A 19,054-nucleotide genomic window follows, 5' to 3' on the forward strand; every position below is an offset into this window, starting at 1 on the left:
TGTTTCTTCCTTTGCATTATTGCTGGAAGAGGGAACCCAGAACACCTTTGCTTTTGGAGGCTCATCAGTGTCTGAAGTGCTGATGGAATGATACTTTTCATTACTGTCTTTTTTGCAGCATCAAAAGGAGAAGACAGAAGCAGCTGACCAAAACCTACAATAAAGATGTTTTTTTTTTTTTTTTTTTTTTTCTGGTTTCACCTTCAGGTTCTTTTTTCAGTGTAATGAGACAGAGCAGTGTGTTTTACCAACCAGAAGAGACACAGTAACAGGTCACTTAAGAGATGGAAAAGCTGAAGAAAACTCCACCACTCTTCTTGTGAAGAAGAGGTGGTTTCATCTTTCCATTTTAATGCTTTTATAAACAATTTCTCATCAGACACTCTGTTCTCTTCAGGGGCCAGTACTTATTTTGGCAATACTTAAAACTCAGGCCAAGCTCCTTGGCTGTTGCATCCTGGCAGAGCTTTTTCACCTGGGTATTGTTGAGGTGACAGTTCTCTTGTTCTGAGATTTATCCACAGGGCTTTGGGCATCTCAAACTGAAATACTTGGTACACTTTATCTTCAGGAGCATTTAGGGATATAGGACACATTAGGACTTCTATTACCTGCTGGGTTTTTTTATTTTTTTTTATTTTATAGTCATCACAAGTTGTCAGAGGTGGAAGAAAGAGCAGGGCTATGATTGAATTTAGCAATTTCTGAGCTCTAATAAAAAGAAACTGGGCCAGGCAGATAGATCCCCCTGTACACCATCAACTGGTTGCAGTAGAACTGTAGATTGAGGTTTTCATTGCTTAAAGGGGAAAAGCTGGTATTTGAACTCAAAATAAATCAGAAATATTAATGTATTCAATGAATTTAATGATGTATTTAAAAACTATTAGATTAACATTTCTCATTAGTGGCATGGCCTAATCATTCATTCTAAGCAGGGGGGAAAAGTAAAGCAATATTGTAAAAGATCAAATAGTGATTCAGAATTAATTAATACAGCATTATATAAATCAGGTAGCTTCAATAAAAATACTAGTTTGGTAATCAGTTCTTATGGGCAAAATTAAAAATAAAAAATATGCCTTAATTAGTGCCTTTTCATTCAATCCAGCTGACCTATTTATTTTTAATTGAGCTACAGGGTGCTAAACATTCTGTGAAAGTGATAATTGCAGTAGTAAACTTTTTAACATTTCCCTCTGGACTTAATAGCAGGTTTTCTGGAGAGTATCTCAGAATAGTGGAGAATATTGGTATCTTGCTGTGCTGGGAGTTGCTCTTCTCTTTCTTCTCCAGTTGCTGACCTGCTTCATGTTCTGTAAATACCTCCTGGCTCCTCTTCCACATCTTTGCTTTGGGAATGCCAACATTTACTCTGCAGGACAAGGGGTGTGAACTGGTTACAAGAATAGTTTGTATGGACAGTAGAGTTATGGATGATGATGTTAAGTTTAGTAATTTGTAGACTTAAAAATACAGTGTGCTTGGCAACTCTTTCAAGCACTGCTAATTTGATATTGTATTATAACAGAAACCTCTTTGCACTGAAGTTTGTCTGCAACCTGGAAATAGATGTGTTGTCCTGAAATGGTTTCATTCTTAATAGCTGAATGAGAAGAGAAATCCAGATCACAGACAGCATGAAGGATGGACCAAGAGCATTTCATGAACCTCAGCCCTCACATGCACTGGCCAATGATGTGAACTGGAGTGACTGGTATTGTTAAACTGGTATTTCCCATCACTGCCCTTCTTTGTGGAGATCCAGATTTTACTGAATTTTCCAAACACTAATCCCCAGAAATGATTTTCAGCATTGCAGCCTGAAGGAATTGCTCCCTCAAACCAGACACTTCTCAAGCTTTCACACAAAGAATTAAAGCTAATCTGAATTCCCAGAGCTGAGGCCTGGAGTATTAACATCATTTTGGCAGCTCTTAGGTGAGGTTGCAAAAGCAGCTTTGTTAGACTGTCTGAGAAAATATTAAAAGCCCAGATAAGATTTATGCCATCCTCATGGTGGTTTTTAATGAGGAGAAGTTTGGTGTCTGAGCCTCACCTTGATTCTGGGGAAGGTAAGAACAGGCTAAGCCTGCCTGACTCCTCAGTGCTCAACCAGGGGTTCAGCTGCTCCTGTGTGTTTTTCACTCCATTTAAAGGCATCTTGGAGTCCTGAACCCAAAGATCCAGTTCATTCCATGGCAGATATTTACTGCTGGGTCATAAATGTGATTCCATCTGCCTGACAGCATTTGTAGGCTCCTGAAATGCCTGTGTTCTCATACATGTGACAAACCACTCCTGCAGACTGAGTGAACTGAAGCAGGAAGACTAAAAGCAACAAGAAAAACCCATGAACTGGATTTTGGTTTCTGCCTGGTTATTTTCTGCCTCCTCTTCTGAATAGGATGGGTTACACCAGGTGATGCAGCTCTTTGGTTAATTCTGCTGGGTTTGGGGCTGTTGTGTTTGGGGCTGACCTGGAGGCAAACACACTGTGGCAATACTTGCAAGTTCATGTTTTAATTTTACCTGCAGTTGGAATTTTATGAGGCAGTTACGTGTTAGTTAAAGGGCCCTTTGTAATGACTGGAAAGATCAGGTGAGTTTTAAACTGTTGGACATTTAAAAACTCATTGCTATTTTAATTAAAAATTAATTTTAATATCTGAATGACACCTTTGTTAATACATTAAAGATGTTTAGTGCTATTAATTGATAGGTAAGTGGGTAGTGGTGAACTTATTATGTGGCTTAAAATACTGACTGGAGTGTTTAAGCAATTTCTGCTTTGCAGTTCTATTAAATGGCAACTATAATTTGCTATCCAGACTGCTGGAGACCTGAATATTGATGAAGTTACCTACCAGCATGGGCTCAATATCTGTCAGTGAACATTTATTGTCAAATGTTATGAAAGATCTTGTTTGGGAGTATCAGCAATGAGAAGGCTCTGAGCTGAAGCCAGGAAGCTGGGACAGGGAGATTGTGCAAGGACAGGGATGCTGGTGATCCACTGGTTTTTCTAATGTATGAAATAACAAGGTTACTGATGAGGCTTTAAAAATAACCCTGCAAGAAGAAAGCTCGGGGTTTGCTTGGGTTTTATTTTTATTTTAGTCTGATCACCACAGGGCCTCATGAGCAGCTGGGTCTGTTTGGCTGGAAAGGCTGGGCAGGAGGTGAAGAGGGTTGGTGGAAGGGTTCAGGGTGAGGTGGCCACCTCAGCTGTGGCCCCTTCTGTAACATGAAGGCAGTTGGCCCTCTCTTATCTCTGTCTTTGCCTGTATTGCTTATTTAAATACAAGTCCTTTCAAAGAAAGTTCCACTAAAATCTTGACAGAGCCTTCTGGCAGGTCAGTGTTATGTGAACAACCAGTCCTGTTTCTGTTCTTTTCTAAGCTGCAGTTGGCATTTTTGTATTCCAGCAAATGATTTGCTTCTCAGGCCTCTGCTGTGGAAATTCACCTTAAGTAGTGTAAGCAGCAGCTTTATAGGGATAAAAATCTAGTTAGAGTGGGGAAAAATGTGTGAATGTTTTCAGAAAGTGCTCTTCCTTACTTGTACAGTAAGATCCAGGGGCTTAAAATGTTTTGCTTTGGACCAAGGCTGCCAGTGGTGTGGTTCTGTTGGAGGTGGGGGAAAAGCTGAGCAACCTTGGGCTCTAGGGGAGGTTTTGGGGAGGTTTTGAGAAGATTCACTGCACAATTGTTTTCTCTTTGCCTCTGTGCTTGTTTAGGCCTTATGCAATTTATGGACCATATGCTGCAGCCATCAGAAAGGAACATGAGGAGTAGTTAAAGGTTCATTAAGTCACTGAACCATCACCCTTGTTGCATGGGGCACCTTTAGAGATGTAATGATATTCATGAGAGAAGCAAAGGAGAAAGGAAGGGAATCTCATAAATACCCAAACTCAGAGGCATAATATCACCACAGGTAATTTTTCTAAAATATTTAAGCAGTTAGCTAGACACTTCTACCATTTCTCAGGTGAGGATTTATTACCTTTTAATTCACTTAAATGTCAAAAATTTATTTGATTTGGGAGGAGAAAGCAGGCAGGAAGGCAAGAAAAATGGCTTTGCTCCCTTTATGGAAAATTTCAGTGATGCTACTTTCAGCTGGGGGACTCAAGTAAGATGTATGCAGGTGTGTGTGCCTTTTGCACTACTTTGGCATCATAACAGAGACTCCTATGTGAAAATATTCAAATAGGAATTGGAATAATAGTTTGCCTCACAGTAAAAAAAGCTGAAGTTTAATATGTATTAATACAGTCCTGTGAGATACATAGCTAGAAATCAGCTTTAAGTATAATACAGGCATAAAAGTGCATTTTTAAAATCACCAAAATCCACCTGAGATAAATATTGTAGATGTAAGGGTGGCCTGAATCAGAAAAAATCACTTGTGTATCTTTATGAGAGGAAATGAATCACATGGCTTTCCAGTTCTGTTTAGAAATACAAATTATTTTTGTGGTTATAATTTATAACATCATGTCCCTTATAAAGTCTTAGTTCAAGAGGCAACATGAGGCTGTACCTGAAATTGAGGATTTGCACCAAATCCTGAGCTACTCCCAAGACCCATTGAGTTGTCTGATGCTGAAGTAGAGTGAAGTCAGTCCTGAAGCTGAAGTTCCCAAACATGTATGGGATTTAGGAGCCAACTCTCACTGAGTCTCATCACTGCCACACTGAACACAAGCTTCCATAATGTTAAAAAAAAATTTTTTTTAATTCCCAGAAATTTTGGAGTGGATTAATTAAAGCCCATTGTTAATTCTCACCAGAATCAGAGAAGCCTTAGGTCAATTTATTGTATAGCCCTTGTGAAGGATATTAGACTGCCCTGAACCAGCAGTCTTCATGGGGATTTAAGACAATTTAATAAATCCATTTTAGGATGTGATGCAGATTAGGTTTAGTGTGTTCTTTTATACACATAAAGATTTTGAATGCAGGGGAAGGAATTTTCAGGAAAATTAGTTTCAAGCTCAGAAAAGACAACTTTTTTTGGTATTAAAGAGGTAGTTTACAACCCTTGGAAACAATACATTATGCAAAATTTAGCCAGTTAATCTGTCCATTATTTGTCAAGCACTATGGCAAGGCTGAAATATATTCTGCAGAGGATAACTTATTCAACAGAGGTTAATCCTCCCCATCTATCACCAAAAGACTTCATCCCTGCATAAATTTTTCCATTATTTGACCAGCTTTTACGGGTCTGGAAATGCAATGCTTGGGCTGTTAAGCCTCTTTTCCTCCATGCTGCTAGAAACCAGCTTTGCTGCTTATTATCTTCTGTGCCAAGTGAGGTTTTCCCAATGATTTAACCACTGTTTGCTTCAAAGAACCATCACCCCATCTCACTGATTTGTTGTATATTTTTGTGGGGGAGTTGCAGTAGTTTTTGTTCACACTGAATTTACCTTTGCAGAACTCGAGGTCTGTTCAGGAGCAGGAATTAATGAAGATGCTTTCCAGCTGAAGTTCAAAGGAATGTGAATTAATCCATGGTTAATAACCCAGCACAATAGCAGCAGCAGATTTGTAACTGAAATGAGAAGACAGAAGAGATGTCACCCTGCTGTTGTTCCCCAACAGTTCTTTGCCAGCCATGGACCAATTTGCATCTCTTCTCCATCCAGGAAATCCCCTGCATGGAACTAATGGATCCTTTCTGAGCTGCAGGTAAGTAGGAAGCAGTTCATCTGTTCTGTCCAGACTGCCCAATGCCTATAATGTGATGCACTGGAAGGAGAAAAGGGCATTTAACAATTTAGACACAGACATTCTTGGTTATTCCTCTCCACTTCTCTCTGTCATTAAGCTTAGGAAAGAGCTCAAGTGAGAGGGATCTCCTTCCCTGGAGAATTCTGGAATAAAAATGACCCTATCTGTGCAGTCCACTTTGCAGCATGTAGCCTGTTAAGCTATTTCTAGCTACTGGTAATACAGAACTTTGCTCTTTCTGGAACAAGCAGGTTGGAGATCAAGCTGGTAAAGCTTCCACACCTCTTATTGTAGCTCCTCTTGCTAAAGCTGCTGTGCTGGGCAGGCAGGCTCCAGGTAAAGACAGTTTCTCATTCACCTGGGAGGTGCTCATCTGACTTTAATGAAGTCACATCAGACTAAAATGGGAATTGGAACCACTCAGCTCTTCCCTTGATAATTTCAGTTCAAACTTTCCCATTGACTTCACTGGGAGTAAAGGTCTTTTTGTATGGCACTGGGGTTTGAACTGAGGTTAAGAACATGAACCCTCCAGAAAAGGCCCACAACTTGAACATAAGTTTCTCTGTCAAGGATACCTGGCCACTGTCTTGTCTTTTATCTTGATGGGTAAATTTTCAAAGGTGCTTTGAACAATCAGACATCTTTTCCCCAGGGCTGATAGCATAAGACTAGTCTGTTTGCCCTTGCAGAGCACAGATTTTCAGCAAGCAATTTCTTAGCATTTATTGCTGAAAGCCAGAGTCGTGTGCTATGCAAAATCTTTGCTCTAAAGGGAGGAGCCTTCTCCACTCTAAAAACTTTGGCATGTGAATCATTCTGGAATATTTCCCATGCAGTTTTGTCTCTGATTGTTTGCATGGGCCTACTGGTGGGGCTCTGTTGGGTGATGAGACAAGGACAGGGGTTGCCTGTACATTCCATGGCAGTAGAAACTCACATTTTCCTTCTCATGGCTGTGGGGTGCAGCTCAGAGGAGTATTTTGCTGTGGCACAAATGCAGCAGCAGATTAAAAACTGCATTAGGATTTAAAACAAAAGCTTGACACTTCAGGGCTGAGTTCCTGCAGGTATGGGGGCAATACTGGTAGTGGCTTCAGAGAGGACAAAGGGGATGGGAGGCTCTGTGGAGGCTGAAATAACCTCTCAGGTTTATCTGATGCCTTGGGAACTGAAGTCAGCTTAAGCACTGCTTCTTTTGTGTTTAAATTAAAGGGTTTTAATGTAGTGTTTAACAAGTGATGCCAGAATGCATTTAAAAGCAAACAGTGGCAATTTCCAAGCTGTGGTTCAGGATCCCAATTAATGGATGAATTTATGCTGCTGAATCCCTCCTCCAGGAGAGCACTACAGACACAGTGTATTGTTTCCAGAAAGCAAAGAGCATTACAGAGCTTTTTTTCTCCCAGAAAAGGGGTGTTTGACTAAGCTGAGATGATTCAGAGCGCTGAATGAATGCTTTGGCTTTTGCAGAGGCACACAATATCCTTTGCCCTTGTGGAGAAAGCTTCTATGAATTATATACCTGCTGCTTCTGTTTTTTAAATTGCTAGGATTAAAGGCTAGGAGTGATTCCTTTGGTTTCTTATCTGGATGTTTTCTTTTTGAGTCCACTTCTAATTGGAGTCTCTTCCACCCAGCTCTTCTGCAAATGGCTGGGACAAAGGATGTGGCTGACTTCTAATGGCTGCTCTGGTATTATCAAGAAGCAGTTTTGTCAAGGAAGCATCACTGGGAAAACAGAGGCTAACAGGCAGTGGGAGCAAAGTAACCCTTAGTTCATGTGATGGTAGGGAGGGCATTTGGTGTTGATTTGAGAAATGCCATCACTACAAGAGCATGAGAAAATACCTAAAAATGGGATATGTAAGACCCTGCCTAATCTCCAGTTTCATAGAATTGTACCATGACAAATGGAGGCATCAGACCTTATAAGGTTTTAATAAAAATGCAAATACAGAAACCCTGTGCTAGGAATGCACAGATGCTAAATATGAGCTAGGAATAAGTTCTTAAAAGTAAACTAAGGCTGCTGCAGTACAGAGAGAGACCAGGTCTAAACAATGACTCCACTACAGAGGTTGCTGTGCACACATAATTCTGGTCTGGACAAATTTACAGTCCAGGTATTTAATACATAATAAAGCATGGGATAGAAAAGAGTAGGGACAGAGAAATGAAAGAACTTTCCAAAGTGACAGGAGGGCAGTGACTGAGCTGAGGTTTCTTGGCTCATAGCCTGGTGTCTTGTCTTGTAGTCAACCATTTCCAGTGGCTTGTGAATCCCAGCATTTCAGAAGGGATTCCAGAGGTGTCAGAGTGTTAGTGGGGCTGGACTGCAGGACAGAAATTGAACATCAGCCAATTACTCACTGGGGAAATAAAAGTTCTCTCTTCTTCAGCTGCTCCTCAAATCCTCATCAAGTAGAACTGTGGCAGTCAACACCAGACTAACCCCCTGATTCCTGTTGGTGGCCAAGGAATGAGCCTGGAGTTCCTCAGAGGTACCATGAGCAAACAGTGCTGCAAGGTGCCCACAGCTGAGGATGCATTCAGCTTGTCCTCTACTGGGAAAGCAAATAGGAGGTAAAGGCTGGAGGAGTGTTGCATGGTTTGTTTTGTACTAAAAGAAAACAAAAGTGCATCTGATCTCTCTAAATTCTTGGCACTGTGTAGCCGGGTTAACCAGCTAATTAAGGTTTCAATTAATACCTTGCAAAATTAGTAAACTGTCTAATGCTGAACTCTCCCAGCCATCCCTTCACTGCTACTCAGAATGTGGCAGTTTTCTGTGCTGTCACAGAAATCTCCTCTCTTCATGGCACCCCTGGAATAATTAGCTTGTTTTTAGCAATGATGGTGTATGTAGATGGTATATATTAGAGGATGGTGTATACATAATTATAGATATATATATATATAGATATATATATACACACACAGAAGCCCACATGCCATACATATAAGCCCTCTCTCTCCAGATGTTTTTTGTCTGGACCTGATCCTGAACTGTACCAGTGACAGCTCATTACTGTGCTTTGAATTTCTACTGATTTTTGATTTTTCCTTTCATGTCATGCTGTCAGTGTGACTGATAGCTTTGGCTGCACCAAGTCAGCTGCATATTCCCAGTGGCCAGGTCAGCTCTGATATTCCCCAAGCTGTATGGTCCGAATGAGAGGAGCAGTGAATTTATGTATAGAAGAGTTTAAAAAAAGAAAGTAGAAGCCATTCTGTAAAATTGTCAATGGATTAGTGCCTGGGTGACCCAGATGAGATTTTGGCAGGCAGGGGAGCCATTTGTTCTGATCAGGAGAAGACAATATTTCTGCAGTGGTATGAATTTCTGCACAGGTAATTGATAGATGATCCTTGTCCCTAATAACTTAGTCTATTTATTGATACAGGTGCAGCATCCCATTTCCAAGGGTCATAATGCAAGAGCCAAGCCTTCTATTAATTGGAAAAATAAATGCCAGCTGCTACTGTTTATATCTGTTTGCCAAATATTTTGAAACAGAGCTGGGGAAGAGCTTGCTAGGCTGAGCTGAAGTTGGAAATGATTAAGGTGAGCAGTGTAATCAAGGGTCTGGAAGGCAGTATGCATATTAAACAAAATTGCAAAGCTTGGAAAGCCAAAGCAACCTCAGTAAATCAGTAAACACTTAGGACTATTTTGTAGATACAAAAACCCATTGTGGAATTCCCTGGGGATAATTTTAGTATTCTGGGGTGCTGAAAACAAATCCTTTCACTTCACAATTTTTCCCCACACCCTGCAGTTCAAAGGGCTGATCATTAGCACAGACAATACAGGGGAAGTGAAGGCTCCTTTTAGTAAGAGGCTGAAGATACTTTTAAAATAGCAGGAATTTCCCCTAATGTAGAGAAAGGCTGAAGAAAATGAGTAAAGTTGATGATATAAGCCTTTCCTTATCTGGGAGTGATCCATGTGACACCTTGCTGCTCAAGGTAGATCCCTAATGGAGTATGCACTGCTCAGAAGAATCTTTCACAACACGAGTCTTTTTCTTTGTACTCACACCAAGAGCTGGGCCAGACAAAAATACAGAATGAAAGTTGCTTTGTAAAGGCCCCAGGATGATGTCTTTGCATCATCTGTTCAGTTACTGAGAAAGACATGCTTTGTTAGATTTTTATCTGCCTTTGATTATTAAATGTCTTCTGTCTCCTCTCTCACCTTTCCCTGCTTGAGGTTGTTCTGATGTTATCGACTGCAACAATTACAAAATGAAGCAGTTGGTTTAACTCATGTAACTCGTGTTTAGTCAAGTAACATTTTAAAAATTCATTTGCATTTTGAAATTTAAGGCTTTAGGGTCTGCAGTGGCTAATCTTCTCTTACACACCAGAGAAGCAAACATCTTATTTTTAAATAAACTTCAGATTTTCTTTGTCTTTTAAAATTACTCTAGGGGCTACTTTTTCCTTTTTTTGAAAGGAAAAAAATATTTGTCTATTAAGGGAGTTGTTATATCAAGGGAGCCTTTTTAAAAAACCCATCATCTGACTTTTATTATATGATAACCATCACTCTACTGACTTAGGGCTTGGAATGAAAACTGCTCCTAACATTTACCACACATCTTTGAGACTGAATGAGCAGGCAGCCAGGCCTTTTTTCCAGGTAAAGAGTTGGAGCTCTCAGACTTCATTATCTACAGACTTGCTTTGAGACTATTGTAATACAGATTGGAAATGGATGTTATATTATTGAGAGGTGAAAGGGGGAAGGAAAGGAGGTCTGAAGCCACACTGCCATATGATTCAGCTCTCTGGGGGAGCACAGGACTGATTCTGTCCTGTACAATCACAAATGTTATAATTACATGAAATGTGTGTGCACGTGCTCACAAAAACAGGATTGCCACCTGTCTGGTTGTCCTTTGAAACTCAGCACATTGCTGCTTTCATACCTATGGTATCAGAAGCCTCCAGCTGTGCTGGAGCTTCCTACCAAGGGCTGGTTGGCTGCCCTGCTATGATCCTTGTGCAGAGGACCTGCTGTGCCCCTCCAGGGACTGCAGAAAGCCTCAGCAAGTCAAGGCCCAGGGAATAGCAGGACAGCCTCTAGCAGTTGCATCTTTAATTTCATTTGCAAGTTCTAATTCAAGCCTGAAGGACAGGAGAGAGCCCACAATACAATTTTGTTTATGTTACCACCACTGTGATTTTCTTTCAGCAAGAGAAATCAGCTTTTCTGGGTCTTCTGTGAGTTTTTTTAATTAGCCTGCTGAGCCTTTGAGTTTTCTTCATGAATACATATTCAGTACTCAGTATCTCAAGATCTAGATGTTCCATTCAGTTCTGAGGTTTGACAGTAGAAACCTCAACCTTCAGCTGGGCATTTCCATAGCTTGATCACATCCCAATCACACCAGGAAATATTAATGCATTGTTTGTTTTCCCTGCTGTTTTCATTTCCATATGCTAAGTTGGTTGACATTTTTGTGTACTTTTTTGGCCTGAAAATATGGAGGTTAACTGCAGGGTTTGGTTTTGTTTTTCATACACTAACAACCAAGATTTTTACTCCTGATGTTGACAGAAGAGATTGAGTTATTTTCCTTCTGAATGGATTTTGTTGACAGGATGGATTTAGGCTGTTGACAAAACACATTCTGTTAGCATGGTGGCCTAAAGCTTTGATGAAATATGTTTTATTGGCAGGATGGATTGAGATTGCAGTGACAAAATGCAAACAGCCTAATCCATTTCGTTGATAAAACACATTTATCTAACTATCCAGTCCATCCAGTTGACAAAATCATTTTTGTTTGAAACTGAAAAGCATCTTTTTGAGGGGTAGAAATAAATTCCCACAGAGGTGCAGGAAGAAGCTCAGCTTATTGAGAAGCTGTGCTAGAGCCTCTCCCATGTGCTGTGGAAAATAGAGATGTGGACCTCTGTAACAGCAGTATTGGAAATGACAGCAAAGACACCTGTAAATGGAAATATCTCCTCTTCCTGCAGCACTCTGTAACACACTATAGTACTTCCTCTAGCATCCTAGTGGATTTTCAAGGGAGAGCTGAAAGCTGTGTTCAAAGTTGAACCTGAAAATAGAAATTAACCTCTTGACCCTAAAAATCATGGTGTCAGTAGTTCTACTGGGCTTGGTAGCTCTAACCAGCTGAAGCAGCTGGGTTTTGCCAGCAATACCTGGCTGGTTTTGGTCTGCTCTGTCCTTGGTTGTCTTCCCTTGCTAACATTTCTGTCTATCTGCAAGGATTAACTCTTCCTTCCTCTTAGGTTGTCCCACTTGTTAATATAATTTAGTTCTGAGTTTTTCCACTCTCTGTTTCAACCTCAGTTTCTCTCACCTGGAGGTTTTCTGCTCTGACTTCATCCAAATCTGCTGAAGGCTGACAGACAGCAAACAAATGACACCAAAATTCAGAGCTGTCTCTTCAGGGTTTCCATATTTCAGATGTTTTCCTTCAGCTTTATGGTCTCTAGCAGGTATTCCCCTCCCCTCCATACATACAGACTGTTTCTGATGCATAGACAGGGAATATCATGTCCTGCCTTGACATGCCATCAGATGTAGCATTTTGACCACACTGACATTTCAAGTAATCAGAAATGTGCTTTTCCACTCTGTCAATGGAACTGTGTTCTTCATGTGTCAGAGGATGTACAAATCCATCTATGAATACCTCAAAGCAAACATTTTGACATTTGAATTTTAGTTTACAGTTGCTATTTTAAAATATTAGATTTGATCAGGCATATGAGAGATCCAGAAATTAGCTTTCCTCCCCCAAACCTTGTCTTGTTTAAGAATATTTTTAAAGCCTGAATTTTTTATTAGTGGTTTCTTTTTTCTATACATAGAGCATTTTTTCCTTCCCTTTGTGGGGTGATAAATAGAAAATAAAATCACATCTATGTTGAGGAGATGGTTTTGGTCCTTCAGTTAGCTCATGAAATGTAACTGTGTGCTGCTCATAACCCTCTGCTTAAACCAGTTCTTCCTTGTATGTTTTGGGCTATTAAGCTGATGGAAAGAGCATCTGTACTGCTGCCAAATTAGAAGAATTTGATTTCAGTTGTGCTCAGGAGTAAGTGACTTCACAAACAGTGAAGAAACATCAGGGCAAGTGAGCTGGGAGAGGTGAGGCAGTTCTCATTAACTGCTTTACTCTTGGTCCCAGTGACTGCCCATCTGCCCCCCAGCCTGGGTGAGGAGGGGGCTCCTGGGGAAGAGCTGCTGTAATTAATTTAGCCATGCAGTAAGGACAAGCTGACAGTGTGGCCAGGTAGACAATGGGGAAGGCTTTTTCTGATTTATTGCATCAAATCCTCCCATCAGGGCAACTGTCTGATTGTCAGGGTCGTTCCTAACTTAGAGGAATGTTTCCTCCTATTTATAAGCCCTAAATCCAGCAGCAGCAGCAGCTCTCCTGGGTGCCTGTGTTGGCTGAGGAGGGATCCTGGCACCTCCACGTGTCTGACATCTTGTACACAGCGATAGCATTTTGCTCCTGCTTGTCTGAGCTCCTGTGCTTTTTGCCTCCGAGGTTGTAGTCTCAGCAGCGTGGTGTTAATCACTGAGGTGGTGGAGTGGGAGGGGGTTCTGCCTGAGGAGCACAACTGGTTCACTGAGGATGCCAAAAAAAAATCTGCACAATATTAAAGGCCTTGTTATTTCTAATGACCTTTTTGCAATATGGGCGCGTGCGTTTGTGTTAAAGGGAGAAGAGAAACAAATGAGTACTTCTGTTCTCGTTAACTGAGTCCCCAGAAAGGGTTGGCAGGCAATGGTAAGGTCTAGAAGCAATCAGGTCATTAAGAAAACACTTCAGTGCCAATCTTGCAGACAGCAAGAAAGAAGGAAAAGGGAAAATGAGCCATAAATGCTTCCATACACAGCTCTGTGCTCACAGGGTGCCTAAAGGCAAGGTCTAACTCTGCCTGTGGAGAGCTTCCCACCTCCAGGTAGTCTGGTTTCCAGCCTCTTTCCCAGGAGGTGACTCCTCATTTCCAGTAATACCCAGGCTGTGTTTCTCCTTGCTCCATCCCATGACTTCCAGATGGTTTATTTTGCTGTTTGCTGAGTCCTGCAAACACGTTCAGGTCCTTTGCGTCACTCGGCTGCCTCTCCTCTTCCTTTGGTGTCAAAATGCATTCACCTGACCTGTGTGAGATGGTGTTTGTTCTACCATCCTAATTAATTATTCTGACATGATGGGTGAAGAGGGTGCCAAGCTCCATGGCATGTGGCATTAGCATTCAGAAGCATTTTCTCAGGATGAAAAAAGGGCAGAGCATAGAAGCAAAAGAAAGCAAAGAGATAATGAGAGAGTCCGTGACCTTTCTGAGGTCTCATTCCCAGAGCCTCAGGCTTTATTTCAGTGATGGGGCAATTAACTTGTGTTATTACTGTACACGTGTGCAAATCCTTCCAGGGAGGGTCGTGGCACCAAAGGGAAAATGTCAATTTTTTAGTAGGCTGAAAACAGAAAGCTGGGGCTGAATTTTGCACATAGCACTATTTGTCCTGAGGGCTTTGCTGTGCAGATATTTGTGTATAACCATGTGCAACAGCTCATTTCAAGGCACTGGAAGCAATCTCATAGTTCTGTAGGCAATATTTATTGTCATACACTCTAAGAAAAATTCATTTGCATGTGAGAGTCAGTGGAGGCTGTAAAATAGCAGGCACTGGCTGGAGCCATCACCGTTGAATAAGTTAAAATATCAAATGATTTATGAATGTTATTTTACTTGATTAAAGGAGATGATGTTGGATCCAGGGGGTGCTGCTGTTCAGCAGCTTTTCTTCCTCCAACTTGCTACTAGATTTAACTCACAGGGTTGATATTTCTTTTAATTTGGAAAGTCTGGGTAAATATTGACTCCACTGAAGGTGATTGGGAAAACCTCATCTCATTTTGTTGAAGCCAGGAGTTTATGCACACCTTTTTGTCCTACACTGGGCAGCATTTTGAGACTAGGGAATAAAAATACAGAACAAGTGCAAAGCAGAGTATTTTTAAATGAAAAGGAGCCAGAGAAAACGACTCTGCAGTGAATATGGCTTCCTTAAAACAAAGTAGTATCAAAAATTGTTGAGCTAAGGCAGACCACTGATCTGATGGTTTGTGGTGTGAAACTGTGGTTGAAAAAAGTTAGGGCCTCTGAGCATCAAAAATTAGATAATCATTTCAGAAAGACAAACAGCAGCTGTTAACACCAACAAAAATGAGGTGGAGGCAAGCAGGAAATGCTGGACAGTGACCTGAAAGGCTGAGTTTTAATTTTGGATTTCTAACTGCTGTTGTATTTTAATTCATATGTTTTTAGCACCACTCCTTGTTTAGATAATAAAGAAAACTTTGCTGTGGGTTTTACATAGCAATTGCACTTATTCTGCAGTCACCTTTTTTTAACTGGTACTGCAGTTACCACAGCAACAGTAAAATGGCTTAGTTATAATATGAAAACTTTCTTTACAGAAGCAAATCTCATAAAATGTCATGAACCATCTTGGAGAAATATGTATGTTTCAATAAAAATCACTCAGTGTTACTGCAGTGATAGATTAACAATTCTGTAGTTAAGATCTCACCAGTATCATGTCCCTTATAAATCATAAATCTGCCATAGTTAGTCCTGAAACCAGCCTGAAATGTTGCATTAGCAGCTCTCAGCTAGGGAAGGACAAAGCAAACTGATTCAAACCAATGAAAAAAGAAGCAGCTCCTGATATTTCCCCCCCCAGTGTACATGGAGACAACTGAGGTGGATAAGAAAATGAAGGTTTGAGAAGGGTATTTTTAAAATTTAGGTTTCAGAGCATAGTTTTGTAAGTGGGAAAGAAGACAGGTAGTGAGATCTGCCACTCTGGAGCAGAAAGAGGAGATGGCCTCCCTCACCTGCCCACTTGCCACAGGCCAGTGCTGGATACCCAGGGCATGAGCCCATCACTGACCAATGCCTGCCATGGGATCTCCCTGGCTCCCACTCCAGGGTCTGACACTCTTAAGGCTTTCAGTGTGTTTATCCTTTAAATTTTAAGGCAGGTAGAGCAGCAGCACTGTTATTTCTGTTACACGGATGAGGTGTGGGCAAATTACTTGCATCTTTTTCTTTTTATCTCCCAGTAATTGGTTCATGCTGTGAATATGGAGTTTCTGTCCCTTTTAATCTTCTCCACCCATCACCTTCCCAAAGGAAACAATACACAATAGCATTTTTATAGCTAAAGTGTGGGTAGGAAGGTTGAGGTTATTCTGCCACTGAGGTATTACTCTTCAGAGGGTTTACTGTGCTTGGAAGTTGCTGAATTTTTTGCCACCTGTTCCCATGCTGTTTTTCACAGCTCTGCCATAAATACAGGAAATTAATTTATATATTTCCATCCAAAGACGAGAACTAGGGAATGGAATTCAATTAAAAATCTGGTTGCTGAGAGCCACACAGAGAAGCAGAAGAGTTGCCCTGGCTGTAAGAAACCCTTACAGCCCCAGCAAAGCCTCATCTGACACATATCTGGGTACCAGTAACACAGAAATAAACATCAAATTCTGTTACCCTGCTTTCCCAGCCAGAATTCTCCAATCAGAATTTTCACTTAGTATGTGAAAATACTATGTATGCTGGGACTGATTTTAATGAAGTTGCTGGCTACCAAGAGACAGTTTTATACCATGTATCTTGTATACCAAATAGTTAGTAGGGCTGGTGTACAGTGTCATGGAACTTTAGGTTTAATGGAAGCTTTTTTTGAACAAGACCTCTGTGACAACACACAACCTGCCACTAAGGTTTTGAAAACCTTCTCAACCATCTCTTGCCTATTAAGAGTAAGATTAAAAATGCAGAGCAATGAAGCCAGCATTGGGAAGAAATATAGTTCTAGAGAAGAAAAAAATAGAAGTCTTACCAGATCAGTAAAATCTTACCAGACAGTGCAGTGGGGCAGCTGGATGTCTTTATGTGAGAAAAAGCTACTTACATTACTTAAATAACTGTGGGTTTGAGGTCTGAGCTGCAGACAGGGGGTAATTGATCAGAATACCTGTGGCCCTTGACAGCTGCAATGAAGCCTCTGTCAAGGTGGATCCTGGCTCATGGGCACACTGATGGCATGGATTTAATCCAGAGCATATCAGTTCATGTTTTCTTCTTGTGCTACAGAATATGACTAAGAAGAGGTAGATGTATGAGTTATATCTGCCTTTCCATCCAGATATCAGCTGAAATTGTATTTTTCAGTATCTGGCTAGTTTATAACTGACTGATATCTAACTAACCTGGCCAGACTATCCATACTCCAGTATTTGTATAGCAGCTGTTATAATCTAATTTGATCTGGTGAAGGATCTTAATTTAATGTGTAATATATTTTTTTACATTTTTCTGTTTTAAAATGCAAAACTCAAGCTGAAAAGTTTGGGATTTTTTGCACTCTACTTTTCTGTCAGGCACGGACTCAACATTTTTCAAGCAACCTCAGAAATACTTTTTGTTTGGGGACTTGTTTGACTACCTAACACAAAAAATTATTTATTTCATTTGGTTGATGTGAATGGAGAGTACTCTTCCAGTGCAGGTTGGTAGAATTAGGTAGCTGGGGAAGAGACTGTGTGTACTGCAGCACCTAGAAAGAAGATGAAGCTTTCTCTGATTTCTACAGCAGAGATATAATTCAACTATTCAGTTTGATCAAAGAAAACTAGATCAACTGTATTTGCTGGGGCTTTTTTATGGGTAATTTTGACAAGCCTTGGGTTTTACAGCCATTAGGTTAATTTTTATTCCCATGCAATCTGATTTTGAGACTCAACATTGGTAGCATCAGTCTGACAGCAGAATAGGATTTCAAGGCATGCTGCTGTCAAAGTGCCCTCTGTCTTTGGTGAACTTACACACAGTGATCATGCAAAGAAATTTTCAGCCCAGGGAGAACATGACACTTGCAGTAACTACCAGCTGTGCAGAGGACAACCAGAGGACTTTGGGTTTGCAGAGCAGTGCAAATAAGCAGCAAAAGGAAGAAAGAAAGACACCAGAAAAATGGTTTCTAGCCTCTGCTGTATCTTCTAAATCAATGAGATCCTACCCAGACTCCCAGTACAGGGGTGTTAAGGTACAGGTATGGATGCAGGAAAGCTCCAGCTTCAGATCTGGGGGCTGTGGTTGTAGTGACAACCCTTGCCATGGCAGACTGGGACCACCAAGGCTCCTTCTTCCCTCCAGCACCTGGGCTCAGTGGGAATAAACTTACAGGCACTGGCAGGCAGATCAAAGTCTTGTCAGGCTGCTTAACATCGTGTTGAGCAACAGCAGCACAGGCTGCAGGAGGCATTTGCATGCTCCTTGGCAATTCCTGTCCCTGATGATTCCTGAGGTTTGGGGTTACTTTGCTCTTTGCCTGTGTTTCCATATTAATAGCCAGACGTGGTACATTAGTGATATTGTGTGGACTCCCTGGGTGTTCTTCATCTCCTTGCTGAACAAAACCAGTGCACATGCTTAAAATATTTCCAGTGTTTCAGTATCACATCGTGTACAGGAAAGAAAGGAATTAAAAAGTAGTATCTGTCTACCCCACAGGTGTTGTATGGAGATTTGCTCATTAGCAGCTTTGGACAGAAGGGTGGAGATGAATGCATTGTCATCAGTGCAGGTATGGCATGTGCCAACCTCTTAATAAACACACAAGAGTTGGTACATCTGTCCCTACAAGGACAATAAAGCTGCATGCAGCACAGGGACTGTCTGAGAAGTTCGTGGAGGGGACATCACCCATGTTCAGCATAAATGGCTGAAGTTCTTTTGCATGAAAGAGAATTGGGAGGAAATGAGAAGGCAGTTGCATTCCCTGTAGAGCATGGAGTGTATTTTCAGAGGCAGGTCTCAGAAGCGTGGCCCCTGTTAGAGATCTCAGCAGAAATGTAACTGCTTTTGTAAAAGCAAAGTTTCCAAATAAGGGTTTCTCTGGCAATGGTTTATTGTCCTCAGCAGTAAGAAAAGCAGCAAATATTCTGCAAAACCACTAAAACCCCGGTGTGGGATTTAAAGAGAAGGATTCTTTTTTTTCCCTCTAGGTGATTGACTGATAATTGCTGTCAGTGCTGCACCCAAGTGTCTTATTTAGATATTAAAGTAGCCCTTTAATTAAGTCAGCATTTTGTGGAGCACAGACTAAAACCAGCTATTTAGTAGTCACTGGCACTGTTCATGTTTCTTAATTACATCACACAGTCACACTGTGCAGCCAGCTTCAACCTCACCCTTTGAGATGATGTTGATTTTACCTATCATCCACCTGGGGATTT

The 19,054-nt window shown here is 41.0% G+C and overlaps 1 long non-coding RNA gene across 1 annotated transcript in view; it reads right to left on the bottom strand.

Annotated features, from left to right (window-relative positions):
- Window positions 1-642: 642 nt before the first annotated feature.
- The window catches only part of LOC139788828 (uncharacterized), a 34,999-nt gene continuing 16,587 nt past the window's right edge, over window positions 643-19,054 (bottom strand). Inside the window, exon 3 of the long non-coding RNA XR_011722950.1 lies at window positions 643-1,375. This is a non-coding gene — a long non-coding RNA (uncharacterized lncRNA). The remainder of the gene's footprint in view (window positions 1,376-19,054) is intronic.

This window comes from Heliangelus exortis, chromosome 30 (genome assembly GCF_036169615.1).
Source record: "Heliangelus exortis chromosome 30, bHelExo1.hap1, whole genome shotgun sequence".
In the NCBI taxonomy this organism is placed as follows: domain Eukaryota; kingdom Metazoa; phylum Chordata; class Aves; order Apodiformes; family Trochilidae; genus Heliangelus; species Heliangelus exortis.